The 26,585-nt window shown below is 46.5% G+C and overlaps 1 protein-coding gene across 1 annotated transcript in view; it reads left to right on the forward strand.

The window, feature by feature from the left end:
* The window catches only part of LOC138579614 (zinc-binding protein A33-like), a 307,674-nt gene that overhangs the window by 233,574 nt on the left and 47,515 nt on the right, over positions 1–26,585 (forward strand). The window lies entirely within an intron of this gene.

Consider the following 26,585-nt stretch of genomic DNA (forward strand, 5'->3'; position numbering starts at 1 on the left):
GATCTGCATGCATATCGGGAAGTCCCCAATGTTCCATGAACTAGTTGGTGAGAGGCGAGACATACGGGAAGTGACTTCATTTGAGAACTTTTGTTTAGGTGCAGCGGGAGTGCATGTAGGGGAATCACCAGAGTGCCACCACCATCTGGTTAATTATCTTTCTGGAATACAATGAGGAGGTTGGTTTGAATATTGTAATATTTAGTGTCTTTCCCGCAGCTACTTGACTGACCCTTCATTGTGGGATCTTCATTATTATTTATGTGTAGAATATTCTGCAAAAAATGCGCTATAATCCAATATGTGTCTTTGTTTTGTTGAGGTTTTAGGTTGTGAATCAATTTGGAGACTCCGGTCCTCATTGTTTAGGAGGTGACGGCATCTGTTGCACATTGGGCTTTTACATTTTAGTTTTTTATTGTGGTTTATAAAAACCTCTACAAAAGATGCACTATATAATGCAACACAAAACAAATTTGTTACATAACATCATTACAATAGCAAAGTAAACATTTCAAGAACTACTCGTAGCAAATTTTACAAACACGTTTTTAAAAACTTCAATATCATTAAAATGAATGAAAGATTTGCCATGCATGATATTCATCCAAAGCAGATCCAACGGAACCCATTCAGTATCGGAGTCAAATGTACTAAATACTATATTCTTTGATTTCTCATAACGGTGCAGAAAAGCAGGAAGTGCGATAGCATTTCCAATGCATTATTTTTACAGTGCCTGCAGCATGCTTTTATTTCACCAGAAACTCCTTGAATACTTAACATTTTATTTGTTAAAACATTGAATCTAAAACGCATAAAATAGTTTCTCAAGCCTTTATTTGGGAAACCTTTCTAATATGGTGCCATCGTACCTGGCTCTTTGTGGCTGGAAACAGCCTGTACATATAGACGGGTACTTAAAACCATTTCTACAGTATTAGCCCAGTCTCTAAGTTGTAAGATTTTCTTAACCTTTAGGGGATTCGCCAAGATGAATTCCCAAAACATTCCCGCTGTACATAAAATCTGCAAACTCTCATGGAAATCCTGAACAAATCCACCTTTCAAGTTGCCTACTTTAGCCTCATTACTCAATAAATGAGTGCGTTCAGAATTGACATGTCATTTCCTCATTAAATTTAGTCTCCTCCATATGATGCTCTGAATTGACTGTAGGCCTAATTCATAGCGCATAGCTGCATATGTCACACATTTAGGTATACGATACAAGATGGAGCGCCAGATCAAAGCCTCATAATAATCGAACTCAATCCATGAGGGAAAACTCCAACCATAACATAATCTATGCAGCACCTTTGCAATATAATATCTGACTGTCGGTATAATGGAAAACTTGCCATACCTCTTGAGTACATATCTCAATTGAATTGCAAGTTTTGTGGCCTTTTCCCTCAAGTAATTCCTAGACAAAGATTTCATAGGATATGCAATAATCAGCCTAGATACATCATATTTGATTTTATTTCAAGTTTTGTATGATCAAGGTACCATGTGGCTTGATAGCTTGTAGTTTGACAGTTAAGATTGAGTTTTAGAGGGATTTATTTTTAATTTGTTTGAAAACCTATATTGGTTAAATGCATCATTTAGTCTTTGCAGACCGATGGGGATATGATCAAATAACACAAAATCGTCTGCATGAGCATTCCAGGCAATTTTTAAAACCCCCAGTTTTTGGCAATAAAAAACAAGTATTCAAAAGAGTTGTACCAACACCTGTCACATACAAAATAAAGTAGGTGCCAGCATGCATCCTTGTCTTAGCCCATTGGCAGAGCAAATAGGACTGGTTAAAAGACAGTCCAAATTAATCCTCACCTGAATCTGACTATCTTCGTGTAGATGGATCAAAAGGCTTAGCCAAACACCTTGGCATGCCTAACTTACCTAATTTTCGCACACAGTCAAAAGCCATGGATAGGTCCATGGCCGCCACAAAGATTGGATTGGATTGGAGTTTGTTTCCCACACCAATCTTTGCAGGCTAGACGGCAAGAGCTCAACGCAATCAGCCCCCATGGACTTCCTGAATCCAATTTGATGATAGTCCAAAATATTATGGTAAGAGCACCAAACTTCAATGTGCTCCAATACTATTGATGCAAAGATCTTAGAATCCGCGTCCATGATTGCTATGGGTCTCTAATTTGCTGGATTGTTCCTCAGTCCTTTTATATAGATTGGTATAACATGTGAGGCCTTGCAGCTTTCAGGCATATCCAATGAAACCAAAATATCTGTAAACAGTACTTCTGATGTTTGTTAATCTGCTTAGAATCACTTGCTGTGCATAAGGTCTGACATCCGATGGTAACCGCAGAGTATTGCATCTTGTCTCTCGAGAATCGAAAGGGGACGTTGACATGGGCGTGCTTGTAACACTATCCCTACGTGACGTGTAGTGTACCCAAGATCCCTCACGTGTCGAGGTCCCTCAGATAGTTTTTTTCCGCCCAGCATACTGGGTCGCCTTGAATGCGGAGCTCGTCAAAGACTTTGCTTGTTGTCCCGTCGACCTTTGGTCGAATAATTATATAAAATATCCAGATCACACTAGCCGTCTCTTATTTCGATGGCGGTTACAGACCTCCGCCGAAGACCTTCAAGAACTCGACGGACGGTGATCCAGTCAGCGCTGCGGACCACGAAGTTGGGTTTTCCGCCGGCCTATAGAGTAGGGAGAGTGGGGTCAGGGTGGACGTTTCTATACAAATTGAGAATGCATTTCCCTTGCCTTCCTCGTTCTCCAGCATTGGATCTTTCATGGATTCACATGCTTAGAATATTCACCGTCGTCCCATCCTCAGCTATGGAGAGGACTCCATTTAGGTTTTGCCCTAATTGTAGGAGCAAATTACCTTGGAAAGATAGGCACAGACGGTGCAACTGGTGCTTGCCCCTCGAGTACAAAAGGATGCGTGGCTTGTAAACTCCTCCGTCCTAAAACATTAAAGGTGCGTAGAGTGAAGCGGTGGGCGGCCTATGGTATGTTGAAGACCGAATGTTCTCCTGCTGCTGCAGCCACCGAATATGACGGGAAGAGTGACTATCATACCTCCAAACCGGAGGCTGTTGACCTTTTGGCGGAATGTTCGCTTTCTGCATTCTGTCCCTGGCACCGCTAAGCACGTTTTATGCACTGCTATGGAGAAGTCACACCCCGGCGGCAAAGACGAACATGTACACAGCACAAAGCGCAGAACCCAAGTCAATCTTCGGCCAGGTCGAAGAAGACTTCAGCGCCAACGGTACACCGGATGCTCCGGTGGCACCCGCAGACCGTCGGGATCGGCATCTCTCCCGCAGCCGCATTTGCGTCTATCGAACACAAAGGGCACTACCCCCAATATATTAGGTTCCGCCAAGACGCATCGCAAGAAGGCGTCCTGCGACGATAGGATTCCGGTTCCGCCAAAGATGGCGATCGCAGAAGACGAGGCCCCGGCACTGCCGAAAAAGACAGCCGTTGAGGACAAGGCCCGACACCGGCGAAGAGGACCCCTCACAATCGCAGGCTGAAGCTACGCGCCTCCCCACTGCGGAGGACGTCGCTGGCAGCTTAGCCAGGATTGTCGCCGCCGATTCTCAGAAGCGGCAGGCCGGGGATGCACCGAGGCCCATGGCAAGGCCCAATGATCAGTCGAGGTCCAAGGATGGCATGGGGAAGGGGAGGGTACCGAAACCCACCCATAAGTCGAAGGAGAAGCACAGAGACGTCTCACCTGTCAATACTTCAGGAGGAGCTCTCTGAGGATGAAGGACTATTCTCAACGATGAGGCGCAAATCTCAATGCTTTTCGACGGATGAACACTCCCAAGACCTTTTTTCCACCTCCAGACCATTCTAGGTCCTCGGTTTGGATTAGAGAAGTTTGAGCACTGCATGGAAAGGCTGGACAGGTTTTTTTTTTTTTTTTTTTTTTTTTTTAACCCACACCAGGGAGGCCAAGGAATGAGCCCTGTGGACCCCAAAGTTACGTTTCCAAGACTTTTTGACCCCTCTTTAGAGGATATATACAATTACGACCTAACAGAGGATGACATTCATTCTGAGACCCAGGATGAGGAATTCATCAGCCCTGAGGACATGCATGAGCCCATAGAGGGCTGGGAAGAGAACCCAGATGTGGGTGACTGCAACCATGGCAATCCCTAGATCATCAAGACCCTGATGTCCTGTCTCTAGACTCACCCCAGTCCACTCCCACTAGGCAACAACCATCGCCAGTGGATGACCAATTGACTTTTAACGTAATGTTACGTAAAGCAGCTGATCACTTTAAAATTGCTACGGATGAGGCGGACCCCGAAGCTGACTTCGTGGAGGACATCCTTAAGGAGAAAACACCGGCCAGCCAGGCCATTCCCCTCCTCAATTCAATTAAAAAACGTCTGGCGCCCTCCTTATTAACACCTCTTCTCACGAGGTGTCAACCCACGAATAGAAACTTTCGCCCTTCTCCATCACTCTCTGTATATCAGAGGTCATTCCTCAATCATTCTTTTTAATATTTACATCCGTCCACTGCTCCTTCTCATTCTATCTCACGGTTTTCGATTTTATTCCTACGCAGATGACGTGCAGATTTTGGTACATATGGATCTCTCTCGGTCCGACATTGCAGCCCGTTTTAGGAACTGTCTTGAAGATTTAGGTGCATGGATGGCTACCAACTCTCTGAAGCTTAATGGCAGTAAAACAAGTCCTGGTGGTAGGCACTAACACCCCCCTTAACTACTGAACTCTGGACTTCTGGCCCACGTCTCTGGGCCCTTTCCCCCTCCCTTTTCTTATGGTGAGAAATCTGGGAATTAAGTTCTCATCTTCTCTGATGACTGAGCAAGTGGGCGCTATCTGCAAAGCCGGCCATTTCAAACTGCAGACTTTGAGAAAGCTTCTACCTTTCACCCCAGGCCATTTTCATGCCCCAGTGGTTGGAGCACTGGTTCTTAGTACAGTGGATTATTGTAACTCGCTGTTATTTGGCCAACCACACTACCTGCTCAATTGGATCGAAATGCTCAAAAATGCTGCTTCTCGCGCAATATTGCACCCGCCAGCACGCTCGCATATGGCCCCCCTCCTGCGACAGTTATGCTGGCTCCCTATTGAACAACGGATTTTATTTAAATCTGTGCCTTGTTCACCGGGCCTTCTATAAGGCTGGAGCTGAATATTTGCAGGAGAAGTTCATCCACTATGTGCGTAATTGCCCTCTGCGCTCCCAGACTGCGCTATTCCTTCTGGTTCCTCGCGTCAAACGCACTCGAACGGGAGGCCGCAGCCAAAGCATGGAACGAACTCCCTTCGTTTCTCAGAGCACGTCTGAAGGCCAGATTAGCAGTAGCATGGAAGACTCTTCTCTTCTAGTACGCTAAGAATCTTCTTTCTCACCTGCTACCCCTAACGCCAAGATGCCTTTGCCTTACGCTGCGCTTTAAAAATCTACATAACGTAACATTCCACCTCAGACTCCCTGGTGGTGACTACTACAAGAAAGCGGGCAGGGGTCCCTTTGTTAACTGGCGAGGCACCCCCTGATAAGGAAGGTAAACGACTTTACACCCTTGGGAAAAGGAACACGGTTGCAGCAATGTTCTCAATGCACATTGCCAACAACAATACCTTGTTGGCCAGCTACGCCGATGCCCAGTGGGCTTTACTATAAGAAGGTATATAGGAGGTTCCCGAATCCCTACGTACTTGCCTCCTCACCACTGTCACTGAAGGCATACAGGTGAACCACACTCCTGAAAAGACATGCGTGGCTACGGAACTCTGGATTCAAGCCAGAGACGCAAGCGTCACTAATAAACATGTGGAAGAATCCAACCTGTTTGGGAAAGCGGTCGATGGGGCACTCGAAACTGCAAAAAAGGAACAGGACACCTTAAAGACACTGGACCAGATTACACAAAGACCCTCTACAAGAAGAGGATCCAGGGACCAGGCGGCTTTTTCGTGGCCAATGCTTCCCTCAACAATACTCATCGGGAAACAATTGGAATTCTACACAGGGAAATAGCAGATACACCACCCCGTATCCCCAAATAGGTCAACGCTGTGGCAGAGGAAGAGGCCGGAACTCTACCCCCAGAGGCTCCCCAGCCTCATGTTCGAAATGACCCGAAGATTCTGGTCCCCTCCCATCCCTCCCCGGTCTCGGGCCGGCAACATAGTGTCTTTAGGCATGGGAGGGAATAACTACAGACCAGTGGATTCTAAAGACCGTGGCCCACAGGTACTGTATAGAGTTCAACCAGTCCCCAACATTCAGACCTGCGCAAGCAAGACGACTGACACTAGACCATCTTCGCATTCTTCTGGAGGAAGCAGAGACACTACAGGAGAAAGGATCCATAGAAGTCGTACCTCCATCACAGGTAAAAGAAGGTATTTATTCAGTGCACTTCCTTGTACCCGAAAAGGATCAAACCATGCGCCCTGTTTTAGATCTGCGCCCAGCGAAAAAGTTTGTAAAGCCACAAAGGTTCTGCATGGTCACACTACAGGAAGTAATTCCACTGCTATCACAGGGAGATGGCATGGCAACACTGGACATGAAAGATGCATAATTTCATATTTCAATGTTGCCAGTGCACCGAAAATACCTAATTTATGATACAGGACAAACATTATCAGTTCGAAGTACTACCCTTCTGCATAGCATCTGCACCAAGGGTATTTACAAAGGTACTAGCGGTGGCAGCAGCTCATCTGCGCAGGCAATCCATCCCGGTCTATCCTTACCTCAACGACTGGCTCATAACGAGGGACTCTTACGAAACATGTCTGTCAAATACCCAAAAAGACGATCGATTTTTATTCAGTCTGGGATTCTCTATCAACAAGAAATAATCCAGTCTAGACCCCAGTCAGGTCAAACAGTTCCTAGTGGCTCTAATTCGAACAAAGGACGGCCTAGTCTTCCCCTCCAACGAGAGGGTCCAAAACATGTTTCAGATCCCTTGGTATGTAGGCAGTCGAGAGGTGACTGTACGCAAGACTATGCGACTGCTAGGAATGATGGCGTCCTGAATCTACTTGCATGCGCCCAATGCAAGAGTGGCTCAACAGTCGTCTCGCCGGCCCTCGTTCTCTCGCTGCAGTAGTGGTCAAGGGAAAACCTCTTGAAAGGGAAATCCTTTAATACCCCCACAGTGGAAGCCACTCTAACCTCAGACGCGTCTCTTACAGGGCGGAGAGCTCACCTGTTTCAACAAACAGCGCACAGAGTTTGGTTGTCAGACATCGCATCCAACCATATAAACCTGTTGGAACTGTTGGCAGTGTTCAAAGCACTAAAACCTTTCCAGACACAACTGCCGGGTAAGTCAATCCTGATCCTCACAGACAGCACCGTGGCCATGTACTATCTGATCAAACAAGGGGGCACTCATTCTCCAGGGCTGTCCAAACTGTCCCAGAACATTTGGAAGTGGGCTCTCAAACACAACATGTTCCTGTTATCACAACATGTTCCAGGGGAACTCAATCTTCTGGCAGACGTAGTCAGCAGAGACTTTCCGTTGCCCAGGGAGTACGAATGGCGATTACAGAGACATCGTCTCCAACGTTTTTGCAGAATGGGTCTTCCCAGAAATAGATCTGTTCGCAACTCTGGAGAACGCTCTGCCAAGATTTTGCTTCCAGGTACCCCCAGAACCACTCCAAGGAGAACGGACTCTGGATAACATGGTCAGGGAAATTCGTCTACCCTTCCCCGACTCCCCTTCTCAACAAAATTGTACACAAGATGCACCAGGAACCAGTCACAATGATACTGGTGGCCCCCATGTGGGCCCGCCAAACCTGGTTCGCTCATCTGCCTTGCCAGTACAACATGTTGTTGCAAGACAGAGGGGAGTCGCTTCATCCATTCCCGCAGACATTGAACTTAGCGGCCTGACTCCTGAGGTTATAGAGTTGGACACCTGCAACTCCTCGGAGAAGCAATAAAGCTGAACACCAGATGCTGCTATTCCAGTAAATGGAAACTGTTTGTCATCTGGTGCAACTCAAAGAGCATTAACCCGATTAACTGCTCTCCCACACACATTACTCAGGCCTGGTCTTCAACTCCATAAAGGTGCACTTAGCTGCACTTTCAGCCTACACTACATCACAACAGAAAGTGGCATAGTGGAAGATACCAGTTATTAAAGCTTTCATGGAGGGAGTGAAGAGAATTCACCCTCCCATTTCTAACTCAGCTCCCGGATGGGACAAAAACGTGGTGTTGACTAGGCTTATGGGGGCTCTCTTCAAGCCCATGCACAAGGCAAGTCTTAAAGACCTCACCCTTAAGACTGCTTTTTTAATAGTTATTCCCTCCATCAGGAGGGTAAGCGAACTAAAAGCGCTCTCGATCCTAGATCCCTTCGTAACAGTTCACAAAGACTAGGTGGTTCGGCGCACTCACCTACATTTGCAACTAAATTCATTTCAAAGTTCCATGTGAACCAGTCAATAGAACTACCAACGTTCTTTCCAAATCCTTCAAGCCTGGGAGAAAACCCTGCACACACTGGATGTATGCAGAGCCGTCATGTTCTACATGGAAAGAACTCGACCACTTAGAAAAACGGATCAGTTTTTTTCGTTTAGGTGGCAGCGGGAAGAGGAGTCGCAGGCTCCAACTCCACTGTATCTAGATGGATTGTCAAATCCATTACTCTCTGCTACACTCTTGCTAAGAGAGAGCTGCCCTTCAAGCCTAGAGCACATTCCACTTGAGGCACTGGGGCATCCATAGCATTCATTGTAAATGTTCCCCCTTGAGTCCATTTGCAAAGCGGCAACCTGGAGTTCTGTACACACCTTTACAAAACACTTTTGCCTAGACACTCATTCTAGGTCTGATTTTTAGTTGGGACAGGCAGTACCAAGACATCTTTTCACTACTGTTCCTTCTCACAACCGACCTCCAGCTCCGGATACTGCTCGCTAGTCTATGCACAGCATGTGATTTTAAGCAGATTAACAAACATCAGAAGACATGCATTACTTACCGTAAAAGCATTTCTGCTGATTGTATCGGCTTAGATTCACATGCGCCTTCCCGTCCTCCCTGCTCGGATGGAAGAAACATGGACGTCTTACCATTTTCGCTCTTTTCTGTACTCCCGATAGTCATAAGGCTCCATCTTGGCAGAAATACAATCGGAGGGACCTGAACGCGTGAAGGATCTTGGGTACACTACACGTCATGTTGGGATAGTGTTACAGGCATGCCCATGTCGACGTCCCCTTTCAATTCTCGAAAGACAAGATGCAATACTCTGCGGTTACCACTGGATGTCAGACCATATGCACAGCATGTGAATCTAAGCAGATACAACCATCAGAAATGCTTTTATGGTAAGTAATGCATGTCATACAAAGCTCTACACCAAAGGTCAACATTTTGTTTTAATAGAGCATTCATTAATTGATTTGGGCCCTCTTCTCTAGAGGAGCTCGCTTTATTAATTAACCTCCGAATAGTTTCAATCGATATTAAGATCCCATTGTTGCTCCACTATTTCCTTCAAATTGTATGTATTATTTCCTAATAGTAAATGCTATTAATGGGGTATGGCCACGTCTTTTCTTTTACCCACTTGACCATTCTTAGTTGACCTCTGATTGGAGATTTTCAGTTGTAAATGTTATACAGGATAGTTTCTGAGGAAATGTTCTCTATTGTCATATTGTTTTGGTGTCACTTATTTTGCTTTAGTGAGTCCACTAACTTAGTATTGGACTGAACAGAGTTATCTCCTTTTCTAGTAACATCAATCACTTCACATACATCCGAAATTTCATCTTGGTCACATCCAGTCACCTAATCCAATTCCAGAACTTTCTCAACAGAGTTGGCTTCTTCATTAACTTGTAAAGTTGTACATGGCAAACTGGTTTCATTATCTATCTGAAAGTCATACAAATGCACAGAGCCAGAGAACACAACTAATTGCGTGAAGTGTTTTTGGAAATTCTTAATTCAAGTAATGTTTTCCGTTTATTTTTTGTTTTATTAATTGCTGCCTTTATTCTTTGTTTTATTCATTGCTGCATCAAGAGTCCGTTCTTCCGAAACAGTGACCAAACTCTCATCTCCTCGAGCAGAAACATTTTTTAATGATTCAAATTGCTCAACGTTCATAGTGACACTAACATTACTCAATCAATGGCTTTACCAACTTTCTCTTCCCCATTTATCAATTGAAATGAAAGAGGTGGAGATCTCTTAAATATGAGGCATGTGTTTTAACTCATTGGGCTGATGTTCCTGTAAATTGTTGATGGCAGAGAAGTATTTGCATTGTTCCTTCACTCACCTCCTGCACACACCTTTGTTTTTGTACCGAAGAGAGACTAATATTCACTTCCTCTGATTCTTCCATGGCGAGAAGAGTAATTGCACCCGTCGTTAATATTGGGGGAGTGTCTAAAAATGAGCTACTAAACGGTTCACTTTTTGTTCACTATTAAAAGTACAATCGGCATTGCTCTTGCCCAGAATCTGATTTTGAACCTCCTGTGGCAGATTGTCTGACTCTTCAACGAATAATGATTGTGAAGAGTTAAAATTCTGTAGGATACTGTTCTGACCTTCTATTCCTTCCCCCACTGTCAATGCCTCGCCGTCCTTCACCAAACATGGCTCAGGCGGTGAGGGTGGAAGAGGAAGTGCTAAGGCCCCTGACAAACTCACGCCTTTTAGTGAATACCAATCGACCAATATGACCATCTTTTCTGAGGGAAGTTGTCCTTTCTTTTTCATATTTAAGACCGTAAATTAAACACGGTTGAGCTTGGTGTTTACGATCTATCAAAATGGCATACAGCCTTATAATTGACTGTACTTCAAAAAAAGTGGAGAGAATCCATTACCCTATAATTTCATATCAACAGCCCATTAGTTGCATACAATATTATAGGTAAAGCCTTACAACCCCTGGTCCACCGTGCCCCTGAGTCAGCTAACAGCACTCGGCAAGCACTCCACAATGCCCGCGAATAAACCGGAAGTTATATGCTGTTTCCTATTTGCTTGAGGGCGGAACTTGGTTCAAAAGCCAATATTCACATTGCATCTGCAAGCAATGAATAATACAATAGGTGGTTAAAGTCACTCTAGGTCTGTAATTGGTGTACCAAGTCCCATATTCTCAGTAAGTCCAGATTAGTATACATCCCGGTATAATATAGTTGCACATGCATAGAAAAGGGGAAATCCTTCAGAGTACCGCAGACCCTGCTAACGGCACTCGGTAAGCACTCCGGAATTCACTCCACATCGGCCTTTACATTTGGGGATGCACAGATTGCACTTTCTGCATACTACACTTTATTGTATATTTTTTTATGTGTAATATGTATTGACTGTTTTATGCAAAAGCCTGCAGATTCAGCTATAAAACAATCTATTTAAATTGTACTAACTCTGTGTGAGTAATAATTTCATTTCAATCTTGTGATCCTGAGCGGGATCTCTGAACATTTAAATTTGAAAAATTGCCAATGTACGATTATTTAACATTACTTTCTGTAAATTCTAGTTGGGCATAGCACGACAAGGTCCGACTTTTGTTCCTGTTTTGCCCTTGTAAAGCCTTGTAAAGGGGAGAAAAACAGGAGTCAAAATGACCACCATGCTTGTAGGAAATGAACTAATGCAGGGCTCTGCTTCTTTAAGTATCTGTTCCATTGGGAACACCATAATGCACTACAGTGACTGTTATTCTGAAGTTATGGTCTACAGGCCCGAATGACTGAGCACCACTAACTATTTAGCCTTATCTTAAAGGGGAAGTTCGCTCAGAAATATCTTTGGCCCGATCGTTCAGGGTTGTATTTTTAAGTATACTGTAATCGATCTTAACGTTTTTTCCTATGCGTCTTACCTTGGTTTTCCTCACTTTTACACATGCAAAAACGTGTTGGGCGCAGCCATCTTGTGCTAATCTTATCCGTTGCTGCATCGCACTAAGTTAAAGTGCCCTTGCGGCAAGAATACAGATCGCCCGTCCCGGAGGCTGTCACTAGGCTCGTACAGCCTTTTTCACAACGCCACTGCAAGTTTTGTGTCAACATTCTGTGTGCAAGCTATTGGCATGTCTCCAAGGAAATGCCAGGATGCCTCTTTCCTCAACGAGTCTAAACTGACCCTATCGGATCAGACACCATTGGAGTTGCTTTTTCAGTCGTTTCACTGTATTTTGTTTTGATCGCCCGTGACTATTTTCTGCCCTGTTCAGCTACCTTCCTAGTACGAAGACCCGGTGAACAGGTACTTGCACTAGCAGAACTGATTTCAATTGTTACTTGCGTTTTATTTAAATATTTGTCGTAAAATGGCAACAATACAGCCCTAACAGTACGAGCCTGAGTATTCCGAGGAGGAACTAATGGAAAGAGAAAGATGTGCAAACAATGGGGCATCAGACGATAGTTGGGAAGATGAATCGCCTGGGCCTAGTCGCATGGAAGACGTTTCCACCTGGTGTATCTGCAATCGTTGCGAGGTCATGCCAACCGAGGTGAACTGCTGCTGCCAAAACTCAGGATGATTGGCCTGGATAGCTGAAGAACACACACCACTGCTACGAGTTACCGAACTGCATGGCTTCAGGTCAGCCTGCCTCACAAGGTCCGTGTTGAGGATTATGATGGTGCTTATGCACAAACTTCACACAACAGATCTCCCTCACAATCAGAGTAACAAGTAAGTATACTATAGATGTGATGTCATTTTGCCCGGGTTGTCCCCCCTGAGTCTTCAGGTATGCTGTCTCACTGCACAGGAGGAGTGTGTATGCTGGGGATTCAACAGTATCCAGTGTGGAGTTTTTCCCAGGTGCGCGCAGAGTGCCCACATGAGCGGGATCACTCTGTTCCGCTGATGGGTTGCTCTGATCTGTACTCAGGTTGCACGTGATAGGGGCTTGACCTGGTATATGGTCCATCTGGGCAGCCTCCGCTTGCTGGCCTTTGTGCCCAACCTGTGATCTGGCCGGCCGCCCACCACCAGCGGGTGAGGTCAGCCCACTCAGTGTTTAGATCCCTTAATCGTCCAGAAATGGGCTTTAGAATGTTACCGTCTAAACAAACGTCCTGCCAGGCATGCTATTCGGAAATGTCCACGGTTGTGCTCTGCATGCGCCCCACACGTTGCCATCACCGTGTATTTCCAATCCGCTACTGTTCTGCAGTGTGCTCCCAATATTGATCAATGTCACCATGAGAATCACTCATTCGCCTTGCAGTCTTTGTGTGCGCCTGTACTCAGTTTTACAGCGCGTGACACGATTAGGGCTGGGAACGGGGCAGGCAAGCAATAACCGAGTGTTGTGCGGCGCATTCAATGGGTGCCATATCAGGCGCCACACCTGTCCGCGCTTCCATGTCGGAGATGTAGTCTGCCAGCCTCGAGTCCGGAGCGTGCTGGGAGCTCCAATCTTCACTTCTCGCTACGCCCGCTTAATACTTTGGGTGTCCATGGGAACACTCATGCACTGTTCCCTTCAAGGGAAGCCGAGAGTTCCGACTAGGTTCACACGATGGACGATTGTGTCTCGCTTCAATGTATCCGCCGAGCTTGCGGGTCTACTGCTAGTGTTCCACACTCCTTTATGTCAATTTCTCCTTCGCCGCGTCTCGGCTGCCACAGTCCTGCAGATCTCCTTCTCTGTGGCAGGACTTCTTTACTGTAAGTCCGAGGCTTTGAACTATCTCCGCAGTATAAATCAGCCGTATTCTTTAACCCTCCATGTCAGTTTCACTTTTGTATCCCTGTGGCTGCCACAGTCTTCCGATGCTGCACGGGAGGATCAGATCAGCTGGGTTTGCAGGCGAACCCTCGCGTTACATTGCCAGCTCCGCTCTGGTCAGCCTTTCCCTTTGTTCTTAGACGGTTGCCATTTTACCACTGTCATCCCAGGGAACACTGCAACTTCGTCGCCGTCGTGCTCTCTTCCGCTTACACGGTTCGGGTTGTGTTCATTGAATCCACACCATTCTACCCTACCTAGGATAGTGGTCACAATTAGCTGTGATTTGTTTTATATTGTGTTTTAGAATTGATGGTGTGCCACAACAAAAAGAACATTTGTTACGTTTTAAGTCCAGAGATACATTTTGAATAAATTGATAGTCTTTGTATACCGTGCTTCCTTCCTGGCCCATGATATCCGTTGTCCGCATGGCCAGGCAAGACACTGTCCCTGCAATCAACATATGTTTTTGTCAGTTGAGCAGTATTCCGGGCCTTTATCGCTCAGCTCGTCCCCATCCATCTGCCTCCCTAGTATCCTGGCAGTTGGCACCTATGAACCGGGCGGTACTGGGCCATAATTTTGTCTCGGGCACCGATGGAAACGTGGCACACAGTTCGAAGTCGCTATTCCTTCCTTTTCGGGGCACAGTTTGAATATTACCCAAAGGTGATGCAAATTGTGCATTTAAAATAAGATATTCAAAATAAGATATTCAGCATAAGTGTTCACTACTTATAGCTGCTTATTCAAACTGGCACACATGGCCCCAAAAAAGTAAGACCAACATTTTGCGTTTGTGTTTCAACCCTGCGGCCTATTGCCCTATAGGCTCTATGAGCAGTCCTATGCCTGTGTGCTTGCAAGGGGAGGTGGGTGGGTGGGTGGTTGGGTGTTTATGGCAGATGTGAAACATTGGCATCAAGGGTGAGTGGGTGTCAACGGACACGTCACACATTCACATACACACCCACTTTTGTAAGCCTTAATAAACACCTTGACATTTACAGGAGAACATCTCTGAGATCTAAAAGGTATATCGTCATTTGCTGAATTGGCTCATTTGTTCAGCCAAGTAAATGGTAGGTGACCTATTTACTTTGTTCATCGCTCACTGCTCTATAAGAAAGTTATCGCAGAGTTCATTCAAGAATGTCTTCATGTATCGTTATTGGTTGCCCTTCTGTGAGCCATGCCAAAATTCAGGGCACAGTCCTGCATACATTCCCGAAGGATTTATATTTAGTAAGAAGATGGATTACAAATTGCGGTTTTCCAGTGGACGAGATTGAAAGTAGAACCCAGGCTGTCTTGGACGACGTGAGGACCAATGGATTCCGCCTCTGCAGCCTGCACTTTACCGACGATATGTATGAACAATCAAAGTGCACAAAAAAGCGTCAGAAATTAATTCCAAATGCAATTCCGACTCCATTTCGGCACACGCTGGCTCAGGTGAGTAGTGGACGATCATTTTGTTCTGTTTGTTGGTATGTAGAAAGATGATCGGCATTAATACGTTTTCTGTATGATTTCTATATTGAAAGTTACTTCATGAATGGGTTACAACTTTCTGTATTGAATTACATCTAAGTTGCCCTACTCAAGTTTCCAGTTACCGGATCAAACAATTTTAAAATGTTGCACTTTACTATACTTCATCTATCCCCGGTTTTGGGAGCCTATAATAAATCAGTGAATTGTGACCCTTAGTAAAAACCACAAAACTGCCCTTAAACGTCGCCTAATGTTTTCTTTTTTTTTTAGATTTGTTTTTATTGAGTTTTCAAAATAGACATTGCACATGAACAGAGAAGTACAGACTGAAAATATCATTTGAAATAACAACGAATACCTATTCAGGTCAGGTTCTTCCTGGTGTTAGGAAAGTGCAACTATAGAGCATACATTAACAGAAGAACATAGGGGAACCAACAATATACACAAATACGTCATCTCTTTTCCCCCAACAAATGTAGTGTCAATACCCCCTCCCCCCTCCCCCTGGAATGGAAGACTGGTCATTTGGTGATTTTTGCATCGTTGGTCAAGGTGTATGTTGTGGGTCAGGGCTAGGTCATTTGAGTTCTACTGTGGGGGCGTCCATGAGGGGGGTGTGGTTACAGGCCTGGGATGGTTGCGTCTAGTGGGATGGGGGAAGATCTGTGGCAAAGTGGCGGTGGGGTCGTCCCTAGAGGAGGAGGACGGTCAGGTCCGGCCTCCTCAGGGCAGAGAGCCGTCTTCGCTATGGGTTGGTTCTGCAGTGGACGTGTGTGCGCTTAGAAAGTCGGACCATAACAGTTCGCATTGTGACGCTCTACCATGGAGTGATGCCGTTATCTTTTCCATCGTGCAAAGATTTAAAGCGACATTAATCCATTCTTTCTTGCTCGGGGTCAACAATGATTTCCATTTGGTCGCTATCAATGCCCTCGCCGCAAGTAGTAAGTGGGGGACTACTCCTTGGACCTTCGTCCATTCGCCATCCTCCGCCTCCAGACTAAATAACACCAGTTGCGGGGTCAGGGTTCTCTGGATCCCGTCCGTGTGTCTTATCCAGCCCAGGACCTCATCCCAAAAAACCTGGATCCTAGGGCAGTCCCACCACATATGCCAATAATCAGCTATTTGACCACACTCGCGCCAACAATGGGGGGATGATGCTTGATACATCTTTGATAATCTGTGTGGGTCGTATTGCCAGCGGTGGAGGAGCTTGATGGAGTGTAATTTGTATTGGCTTGAAATAGAGGTGCGTGTGGCCATGGAGCACATTTTGTCCCATAGTTCGTCTACAATTTCAATCCCCATGTCATTTTCCCATCGTGTTCGGAGAGTGTGTGTCGACCCAGTACCACCCTCCAGCAACAGCTTATACATTATCGAGATCAGTCCTTTCCTATCAGTCTTGGAGTCTAGCATTTTTTCAAATGGGGTGAGTTCTCTGCTCAGTTTATCCTTCCACACCTCCCTCGTCAGGACTCCTTTAATTTGGAGGTAGTGAAAAGCGGATAGAGTTCCTATGTTTAAGGTCTCTGTTAGGGCTGGCAAGGTGATGGAGTCGGTACGAACAAGTTGACCCACCCGTTCAAGTCCCGCCTCATACCAGGTCTGGAATCTTTCTACGTTGGGAATATGATTAATACCTGGTGACCATAAATGGCTTAGTGGGGACGGCCAAGTTGTAATGCAAGTCATATCCGTTCCCTCCCTCCAGATGTCCCACAGGGCTACAAATAGTGGGTGGTTTCTCGTTCTTCTCAACACCCATTTCCGCGGTGCCCACATTCACTCCAAGTGTTGCAGGTGCAAGGTAGTGGTTGTCCATTGCTACCCATTGTGGTTCCCTGTAGTTGCGCAGGTGGGGGACAAGTAGACGGAGTTGGGCTGCTGCATGGTATTTTCTCAGGTCAGGTAGTCCTACCCCTCCTTTATCTTTGGGCAGTGTGAGGGTGGCATATGCTATACGGGGCTTCTTTCCTTGCCAGAGAAATTTTAGAATTTCCCTCCTGATGTCTATGAAGTACCGTTGGGGGATCCCGATTGGGAGCATCTGGAATGGGTAAAGGAACCGCGGGAGGCAAGTCATTTTTATCGCATTGAGCCTGCCCAACCACGATATCGTGAGTTTACCCCACCTGGGGAGGTCCGACCGGAGTTTAATTAAGAGCTGGGGAAAGTTTGCATCATAGAGAGAGGCAATATTTTTGGTGATTCGAATCCCTAGGTATTGTAATGTGTGGTGTGCGATCGTTAGCCCCAGGGAGGAATATCTTTCCACGTTCGTGGGTGGGTCACCTTGTAAGGGGAAAAGGACTGACTTAGCGCGGTTGATCTTGAACCCCGACAGGCGGCCGTATTCCTCAAGTAAGAGGATGGCTCGAGGAATGGAGGTTTCTGGGTTGACTACGTGTAGTAGTATGTCGTCCGCATATAGCGCTAATTTGTACTCTACGCCTCCCAGACGTATGCCCTCTACACCAAGGTCTTTTCTGATTTTGCATGCCACTGGTTCTAGCGATAGGGCGAATAAAATCGCTGAGAGGGGGCATCCCTGCCTGGTACCACGCGTTAATCGGAACCACCTAGAATATTCTCCATTCACATGGACCGATGCCGAGGGAGCTGAATAAATTGCTTGTATTCCCTTTCTCAAGTTGGGGCCAAGTCCTATCTTCTGAAGGACCTTCATTAAGAAGTCCCACTCTACCCTATCGAACGCTTTTTCCGCATCAATAGAGAGCAGCGCAGCGCAGGGTTGGTATGGAGGGTATGGGAGGTATGTATCAAGTGAAGGGTTTTGCGCATGGTGTCAGCGCCTTGACGGCCTAATATGAATCCTACTTGGTCTGCGTGGATGAGACGGGGGAGGAACGATTCGAGTCTAGCAGCTAGGACCCTGGCGTAAATATTCGCGTCTAAGTTTAATAGGGAGATTGGGCGGTAGGAGCCACATCTCGCGGGATCTCTCCCCTCCTTTGGGATAACCACAATGATCGCCCTCGTGAAAGAATCGGGGGGTTTCCCTGTCTTCAGGATCTGATTGAAGAGATCGGTGAGGAAGGGAGTGAGTTGTGTTGCAAACGTTTTATAAAATCCTGCCGAGAAGCCATCTTCCCCCGGGGATTTACCTGATGTGAGTCTCTTTATTGCTTCATGGATCTCCACACTTGTTATAGGGCTGTCAAGGGATTCGGCCTCTGTGACTGTAATCTCGGGCATGTCGATGTCGTTTAAGTATGTTTGGATGTTTAGTGTGTCGGGTTCTCCGTCGGGGGTATACAAAGCTTCAAAAAAGTTGGCAAATTTTTCAGGGATGGTAGTTTGGGGCCCTTCCGGGGTGTTGTCAGCATCAGATAGTTCGAGTACCCTTCTGTCGGCTTGCTTGGCCCGTAGTCTAGCTGCCAATAGCGCGTCAGCTCTGTCCCCTTTCTCATAAAACTTCTGCTTCAAGAGGACAAGTTTGCGGGCTATTAGTTCATGTTCTAGGAGACGGAGTTCCTCCCTTTTCTTCCTAGCTTCTAAGACCCGTTCAGAGTCCGCAACCCCGTTATTGAAGGTTCCCGTCTCTAGCTGGGTAATTTCCTTGTGGAGCCTGTTTTCGATCAAAGCTCTCTCCCTTTTTTTACTGGCCCCTTCCCTTATTAAGACCCCTCTCCATGTGGCTTTGGCCGCCTCCCGGACCACCTGCTTGGAGACCTCGCCATTGTCGTTCAGTTGAAAGTAATCCTCAATTGCGGTTTGCATTTCTTGTTTAAAAACTGCATCCCTCCAAAGCGATTCATTACAACGCCATCTACCCCTCCCCACTGGGAGGGAGCCCCATGACAATTCGGCTCGTACCATATCGTGATCCGACCATGAAATTGTAACGATATCTGAGCTAGAGGCTGTATCACATATGTCCCTTGAAAAGAAAAGGTAATCTATGCGGGTGTGTGTGTTATGTGGGGCTGAAAAGAAAGTGTACCGCTTATCAGTGGGGTGCTTACAACGCCACACGTCCATCAAGCCATACAATTCCATCATATTATTAAATTGGGTGTAGTCCCCAGTGGGTTTGGCCTTAGTTTGGGGATTGCCAGGGTGCCAATCCATGTCGGGGTCCGCCCACATGTTGAAGTCCCCGCCTAATATTACATGGCCGGTCGCTTCCAGCATAATCTTGGGTATTGTTTTGGAGAGGTACCGGATCTGACCTACATTTGGGGAGTAAATTGTGGCCACCGTAATAGCTAGTTTACCTATGGTACCCGTGATAAGTAGCGCTCGGCCCTCTACGTCCGCCCAAACCTTCGTGACCACCAGATCTATTCCTTTTCTGACCAAGATCCCCACCCCACCTTTGCGCAGTGGGCCTGATCCCCAGAACTCCAGCCCCGTTCGTTTCCCCAAGATTGATCTTTCTTCACCTCTCACGTATTTCGTCTCCTGTAGGAGAAGGATATCAAATCCCGACCTCCGGAACTCTCTGTAGACGAGGGACCTTTTTGTGGGCGAGTTCAGGCCTTTCACATTCAATGTGCCCACCTTCATGTTGCCCCTGGGGCATGCCTCAGCCATCATCACGACGGTGGTATTTCAGGTCACCTGGACGCGCTGACCCTTCCATTGTTTCCCCGTGGTAACCGGGGGGCCACAAGCCCATCTCCCTGTGTGCGCCATATACCCAACTTGTTGACACGAAATCAGCTTCCATTCCCCTTTCCCATCCTTCCCTCCCCCTCCCCCCATGTGTTTGGTGGCGTTCGATTGAGCCGAGTTGGCGGCACTGGCTCATAACCGAACCACCAGTGGAGACCGTTACTTCACGGTCCCCTTGCAGTATATACGACAATATCAACTTTAGAGCCCCCCCTCCAAGTGTACTTGTTAGCTGAGCACGGGTAGGGTCCAAACACCCTATATTAGCGATGTGCTTCGCTCTCCGTTTAGCGTGCAAATTAGCTGAGTGGAAAAGCGATGGGATATAGTCAACTCAATCCCTCTGGTGAGCCATTTCCTCTGCGGTATTGTCTCGAGCCTTTAACTTTCCTCCTCTTTGGGCCTTGTATTCGCCATTCCCTATCTTCGCGGGGTGCGTGATCGGTCTCTTCTTCCTGAGATTGATCGCCTAACAGGTCGAGGATGCAGGCCTTAATTTCTTTCTCCGAGGACAATTTGATTCTCGATCCCTCATGTTCGAAGGAGAGTGAGAAGGGGTATCCCCATCTATATCTTATGTCCCGAGATTTAAGCCATGTGGTGAGCGGTTTGCACATTTTCCTCATTGCGAGGGTTAAGGAGGAGAGATCCTGGTAAATCGTTGTGTGCCCCGCTCAGGGTGATGCTTCCATTCTTTGCCTTTTCTAACACCCTCGATCTGTCTCGGTAATGATGGAAACGGGCCAGGACGGACCGGGGTCCCCCAGGTGGCCCCCCCGCCCTGTGGATGCGCTCCGTTTTGGGTTCATCTATATTGTCGTCGGCAACGAGGAGCTTTATCATATCGTGTATGGTCGTTTTCAGGTCCTCTTCAGTCTCCCCCTCTTTTTCTGGGATGCCAAAAAATCGGAGGTTATTTCTTCTTTCTCGATTCTCCAAATCGTCCATCTTCAGTTTGCACTCTTGTTCCTTCCTCTCTAGATCGCTTATCCTTAGTGACAACTGGGTCTCAAGGGTATCAATTGATACCTGGTTATTTTCAATCCCTTCGACCCTATCCTCAATGTTGTCTATCCGCTGTGTGAGTTTGTCAATTTTTCCACCAATGCTGGCACCCATGTTCCTGATCTCTGCGAGCAGGCCTGCAATATCTCCTTTCGTTGCCGCTGTGTTCTCGTCCGGGGCCGGGTTTATCGGGGACGCCATCTCCAGGTTGCCGGTAGGTTCGGGGCTTGCGTTGTAGGCGTAGATGGCGAGTTTCTGTCGGGGGTTCATGCGCTTGTGAGAACCCATTCTGGACTTTTAGATGAGTTCGCTCGGTAAGACTCTGGATACCGCTGAGGAGGCACACGCCCCTGTATCTTTCTTGGAGTCACTGGTATGCCCGAGAGGACAATGATGAGTCAGGGGGCCTTTCCCCCAGCGGTGTGTGACAAGGCAGTTTTCCAGTGTGTTTAAGGAGAGTTAGGTCTAGAGAGTGCCCCCCATGTAGTGCCCTAGAGTCGTGGCGTTCAGTAGATCTGTAAAGCATTCATGTTTTGGGATCACCCTCTTCTTGCGGGTCCTGCCGTGTTAGGTACGTCCCAACGGGCCGTGGGTCCCCTTCCTTGTGACTATATTCTTTGGCTGTGTGGTGAGGGCCTTCCGCTGGTGGGGTCCGGACAGGAGCGCTAAATCGAGTCCACTCTGTGAGGCCTGGTGTCGTCCGGGTGGACCGGGGACCACCTTCTGTCCGCCACGTGTGGCGCAGGGAGGCTGCAGGTGCCGTGGGCCTGGGAGAGCGGGGCCCTGCTTGTGTAGGCCTGCGTGGTTGAAGCTCCAGTGTAGTCGGGCGCAGCAGGGTTTCCGGGGTCTATGCTGCTTCGTGTGGGGGCCTCGACCCACCGCTCTGGGCTGGTTCGCTCCTCGGCGGGGAGGGCGGATTGTAAGTGTGGGGTCGTGCGAGAGCAGGCGGGGAGTGCCAATGTGCGCACTTACTTGGTGTCTCGGCGGGGTTCGCTGGAGCCGCGTCGCGAGGAGGTTCTTCGCCCGCTTTGTGCTAGTGATCACGGATTCCACCAGCGGGTCGTTCCCGCGAGGGTGGGGTGCGCGGGTGTCTGGGCGCTGCCCCCACACAGTGGGTCGAAGCGCGCAAGGTTTGCCGGGGACTCTGGGCACTGCGGCGTGGTGCTCGTTCTGGGCACTGTTGGTTTCGTTTCCGGAGCGGAACGCCCAGGGCTTTTTCTCCAGGAGTTCTTGGCCGATTTTGGTCGGGATTTCGCTGTATTGCGGGGGGGGGGCCCCTCCAACACCCCTGCGCCCAATTCCAGTCCGGGGGGGTCCCTAAAAACGGGGGCTCAATCCGATTTAGGGGACCGTGCGACGGGAGCTCACGCGGACAAGGTCTGCATCCGCGCACCCCCTGGTGGCCAACCCGCCGCCTAATATTTTCTAAATGTGTTTGACATATCCTTCTTTACATAGCGCACACTGATGGAAGTACTGACCCTCACGTGAAAAAAAACAGACACATCTAGTATCCCAATGGTAAGCCCTACCGACTTGCACAAAGCGATATTTTAGAGCATTGGATGCGGCCACGTTTCAAATACTAATTTAGCTTTTCCCTTGTACTATTTTCAGACAATGTACTGGAAATGAAGGAGCAAGATGCTGCTTCAATTACTTTTCCGGAGTCCACCTCAACCACACTCGCCTATCAAGTAATTATTGTAATAGTCCTTCATAAGCGAATGAACTACAGGCATGTTATGTTTGGAATTTCAACATATTGAAAATTATTATGTGTAGTATTGGTTATTTACACAAAGTGGCATGTATGGGTGTCTCTCTGTACCATTGTCTGCATCTCATTTCAGTTCCATTTTGCTTTTTCACCCGTATTAAAAACAAGTACTGTGTTATAGGGGGATGCTGGCACTTCGACTACAATCACTTCCTCCTTTGCAACAGGTCCAGCGTATGAGGTATGCGTACTTACAGTTCTCTTGCTAGAATGAAACTAAATCCTACAAAGGATATTTGAGACTGAAATGAATGTAAACTTGCACTGTTTCAAACTTTTCTGATTTTGGGTCTAATGTAACACTTCCTCCCTAAGAATAGATTGCAAAGCAAACATTGCAAAGCAGAGTACATTTGAAGGCGACATTACAATCGCTATGTTTTGCAGGGTGATCTCAGATCAAGTCTCATCTCGGAAGGTTATCAGGTGAAATCTGAAATGTATATTATGACCAATTCACATATACTGTTTCTAGGGTATGTTCATTGGAATGTTGCATTTGTGTTGCAACAACAAACCTTATAGCAGTGGTCTCCAACCAGTAAGTAGATTGTGAGCTACTGGTAGCTCACCTGAGACTTCCCAGTAGCTCTTTGAGCAGACCCCAAAATGAGCACTGTGTTTATTTTGGTGTCTGAAGTCTCTGGGCCATTCCCCCGCCCCCTCCCACTCCTCTTCCTGTAAAGTAATTAGTCAAAATCCGTGTGCACAGTGAGAGAAGGGCACTGCATCTGAGCTTCAAGGGCTTGGGCAGCGTCCCAACATGGGGTTAACTATCAATAACAAAAGTAAATGGCAAATGTGTGTTGGCCCATTGTCACCAAGAGGTGCGAATGATGGCGGATTAGAAAGGGCCTGGGTGCTTAAATCTGCATGCTGTGTAAAACAAAGCTGAGGCTGTGATTGTTTGTCTCACTGGGTTTATTTAGATTTATTTCAGTTAGCATTACTTTGCATGCTGGTAATTGTAGACTTTCAGAATGGGGAAATAAAGATACAGCTGTAATTGTTTTTCGCAGCGCGCATGTGTGCCTAGAAAAATAACAATCCATGCGAGTCCCAACTTGCAAGAAAAAGTACATCTCGCTTTGTGTAGTTATGATAAAACTGATTTTTTTTTAATATTTTCAGATATTAAGTTCCCAGTTTTAAAGCTCTGGTACCCAAACTTTGTCCCAAAACAGGAATTCAAGCAATAACTGCAATTTTAAATTTAAGTAAACATGGAAAACTACTAGCTGCACTGCATTCTGGTGCTTGTCCCCTTACATTCATAAACCCAAACAGGAATGTAAAGTGACGTGTCTATCAATACCAGCACTTAAAAAAACATAATGTCAGATGTTTTATGAAACGATAAAACCAACAAAGATGTCATCACCACAGTAGATGGAACCGAAATTGCCTCTGGACCGGTAACACATTCCACAGCTGAGGTGACACTTGTAGGTCCGGATGGCCATCGGGAGGCAGTTGTGTTTGATGTAATCAAGGCTCCACAGTTTCAGCTTATTCTCGGAATCCCTTGGTTAGAGACACATAATCCTCGAATTGATTGGCGAGCGAAGAGAATAACCTTCCCGGATTGTGCACAAACCTGCTACCCAGAAAATCCAATGATTAATCTAGCATCAGTAACCTCTGTCCCCGTGCAACTACCTCCAGAGTACCAAGACTTTCAGGACGTCTTCCAAAAGGAACAGGCCAACACGTTACCTCCCCACAGATCATATGATTGCCAAATCGATCTGGTGCCCGGTGTAGCAGGAGGTTTATAGTCATAATTTCAAAAAAAAAAAGTCGACAAACAAAAATGTCGAAAACAATAATGTCGACATTCTATACTTATAATGTAAAAAGTCATTTTTTAGAAAAAAAAGTCACTTAGAACTATCAACACCTCACCCAACACCCCCCTGCAACCCCCCCACACTCCCCACCACCACCCTCCCACCCCTTATACTCAACACATTCTATTTATTTATTTATTTATTTTTTCAATAAATAAATAACCAAAAAGAGTATCATTTACTATGGGGGTGTCTCCACCAACCCCACACCCCCTGCCACCCCCCACACCCCCACCACCCCTCATACTCAACACATCTTAGTTATATATATTTATTCATACAATAAATAGAAAATTTCGAAAAAATATCGAAAAAATGTCGACATTGTTTGTCGACATTATTTTTTTCGACATTTATTTTTCGAAATTTTGACTGTCGACATTTTTACTGTCGACATTATGACTGCCCACCGTAGCAGGATTTACGCCCTTACTGAACCAGAGAATCTGCATTTGAGACAATATTTAGATCAATACCTCGCCAATGGTTTCATTCGCCCGTCAAAGTCCCCGGCATCCTCAGCTTTGTTCTTCGTGCCTAAAAAAGAAGGCGACCTTAGAACTTGTATCGATTACCGCGCATTGAACCAGATGACTGTTAAAAATTGTTACCCACTGCCTTTGATCCCTGAACTCCTTGACCAGGTGAAGGACGCTTGCGTATACACCAAGTTAGATCTCCGGGGGGCTTATCTGGTACGAGTAAAAGAAGGCGACGAATGGAAAACGGCCTTCCGTACAAAATATGGACTATTCGAATACCAGGTGATGCCTTTCGGGTTGTGCAACGGGCCTGCTGCCTTCCAATTCTTCATGAACGATGTCCTTCGGGAACTCATCGATGTCTGTGTTGTCGTGTATATCGATGACATTCTGGTGTACTCCTCTTCTAAATCAGATCACAGAAAACATGTCGGGCCGTCCTTGAGAAATTGCGCCAGCACAAACTGTTTGCAAAGCTGGAAAAATGCGTTTTCCATACCACCGAGGTTCAGTTTCTTGGATTCATCCTGACACCTAAAGGGGTCCGAATGGACTCACGGAAAGTGGATGCCATCCTCAAATGGCCATCACCTAGTTCGGTGAAAGGTGTCCAAAGCATGCTTGGTTTTACCAATTTTTGTCGCAGGTTTATCCTGGAATGTTCACGGGTGGTGCAACCCATCACTGCACTCTTGCGGAAGAATAAACGTTTTGAATGGACTGAGGAAACTGAACAGGCCTTTCAGGAATTAAAAGCTAAATTTACGTCCGCACCTATTTTGAAACACCCGCGTCCTGATCTCCCATATATAGTCGAAACCGACGCATCCAGCTTAGCCATGGGAGCTGTCCTGTCTCAGAGAGACCCCGAAACCAACCAACTGCACCCCGTAGCATTTTGGTCCAGGAAGTTCTCGCCGCCGGAGATAAATTATGCAATCACTGATAAGGAATTATTAGCCATTAAGTCCGCCTTTAAGGCTTGGCGGCATTATCTTCTTGGCGCCAGGCATACCATCACCGTGATCACTGATCACCGAAATTTACAATATTTAAAAACTGCCAAGGCTCAGTCTTCACGACAGCTCCGATGGGCTTTATTCTTTGCTGAGTTCGATTTTGTAATCACTTACCGTCCCGGCTGTAAGAATGGCAAAGCGGATGCGCTATCTCGAATTGGAATGGGAGAAATGGACACAAACTCAGAACCTGTGCCGATAATTCCCGAACAAAGAATCTTGGGGATAACCTCTTTACAAACCCTTGAAGACATGCAAGCACGGGTAAAACTATTCCTGGACTCTTCAGCCTTGCAGGATTGGATCAAAAGGGGGTCTGACTTTTCAATCAACGATGGCTTACCTTACTTCCAAGGACGTTTATTTTTGCCAGAAAAAGAATTGCAAGAACTGGTTATTTCCCGTCATCATGATACCCTGATGGAAGGACATCCTGGCATTGCCAAAACAGAGGAAAAGGTTAAACGACAATTCTGGTGGCCTTCCTGGAGAAAGGATATTAAATCTTTCGTGATGTCCT

This window comes from Ambystoma mexicanum, chromosome 3p (genome assembly GCF_040938575.1).
Source record: "Ambystoma mexicanum isolate Mex_15411 chromosome 3p, UKY_AmexF1_1, whole genome shotgun sequence".
Classification (NCBI taxonomy): domain Eukaryota; kingdom Metazoa; phylum Chordata; class Amphibia; order Caudata; family Ambystomatidae; genus Ambystoma; species Ambystoma mexicanum.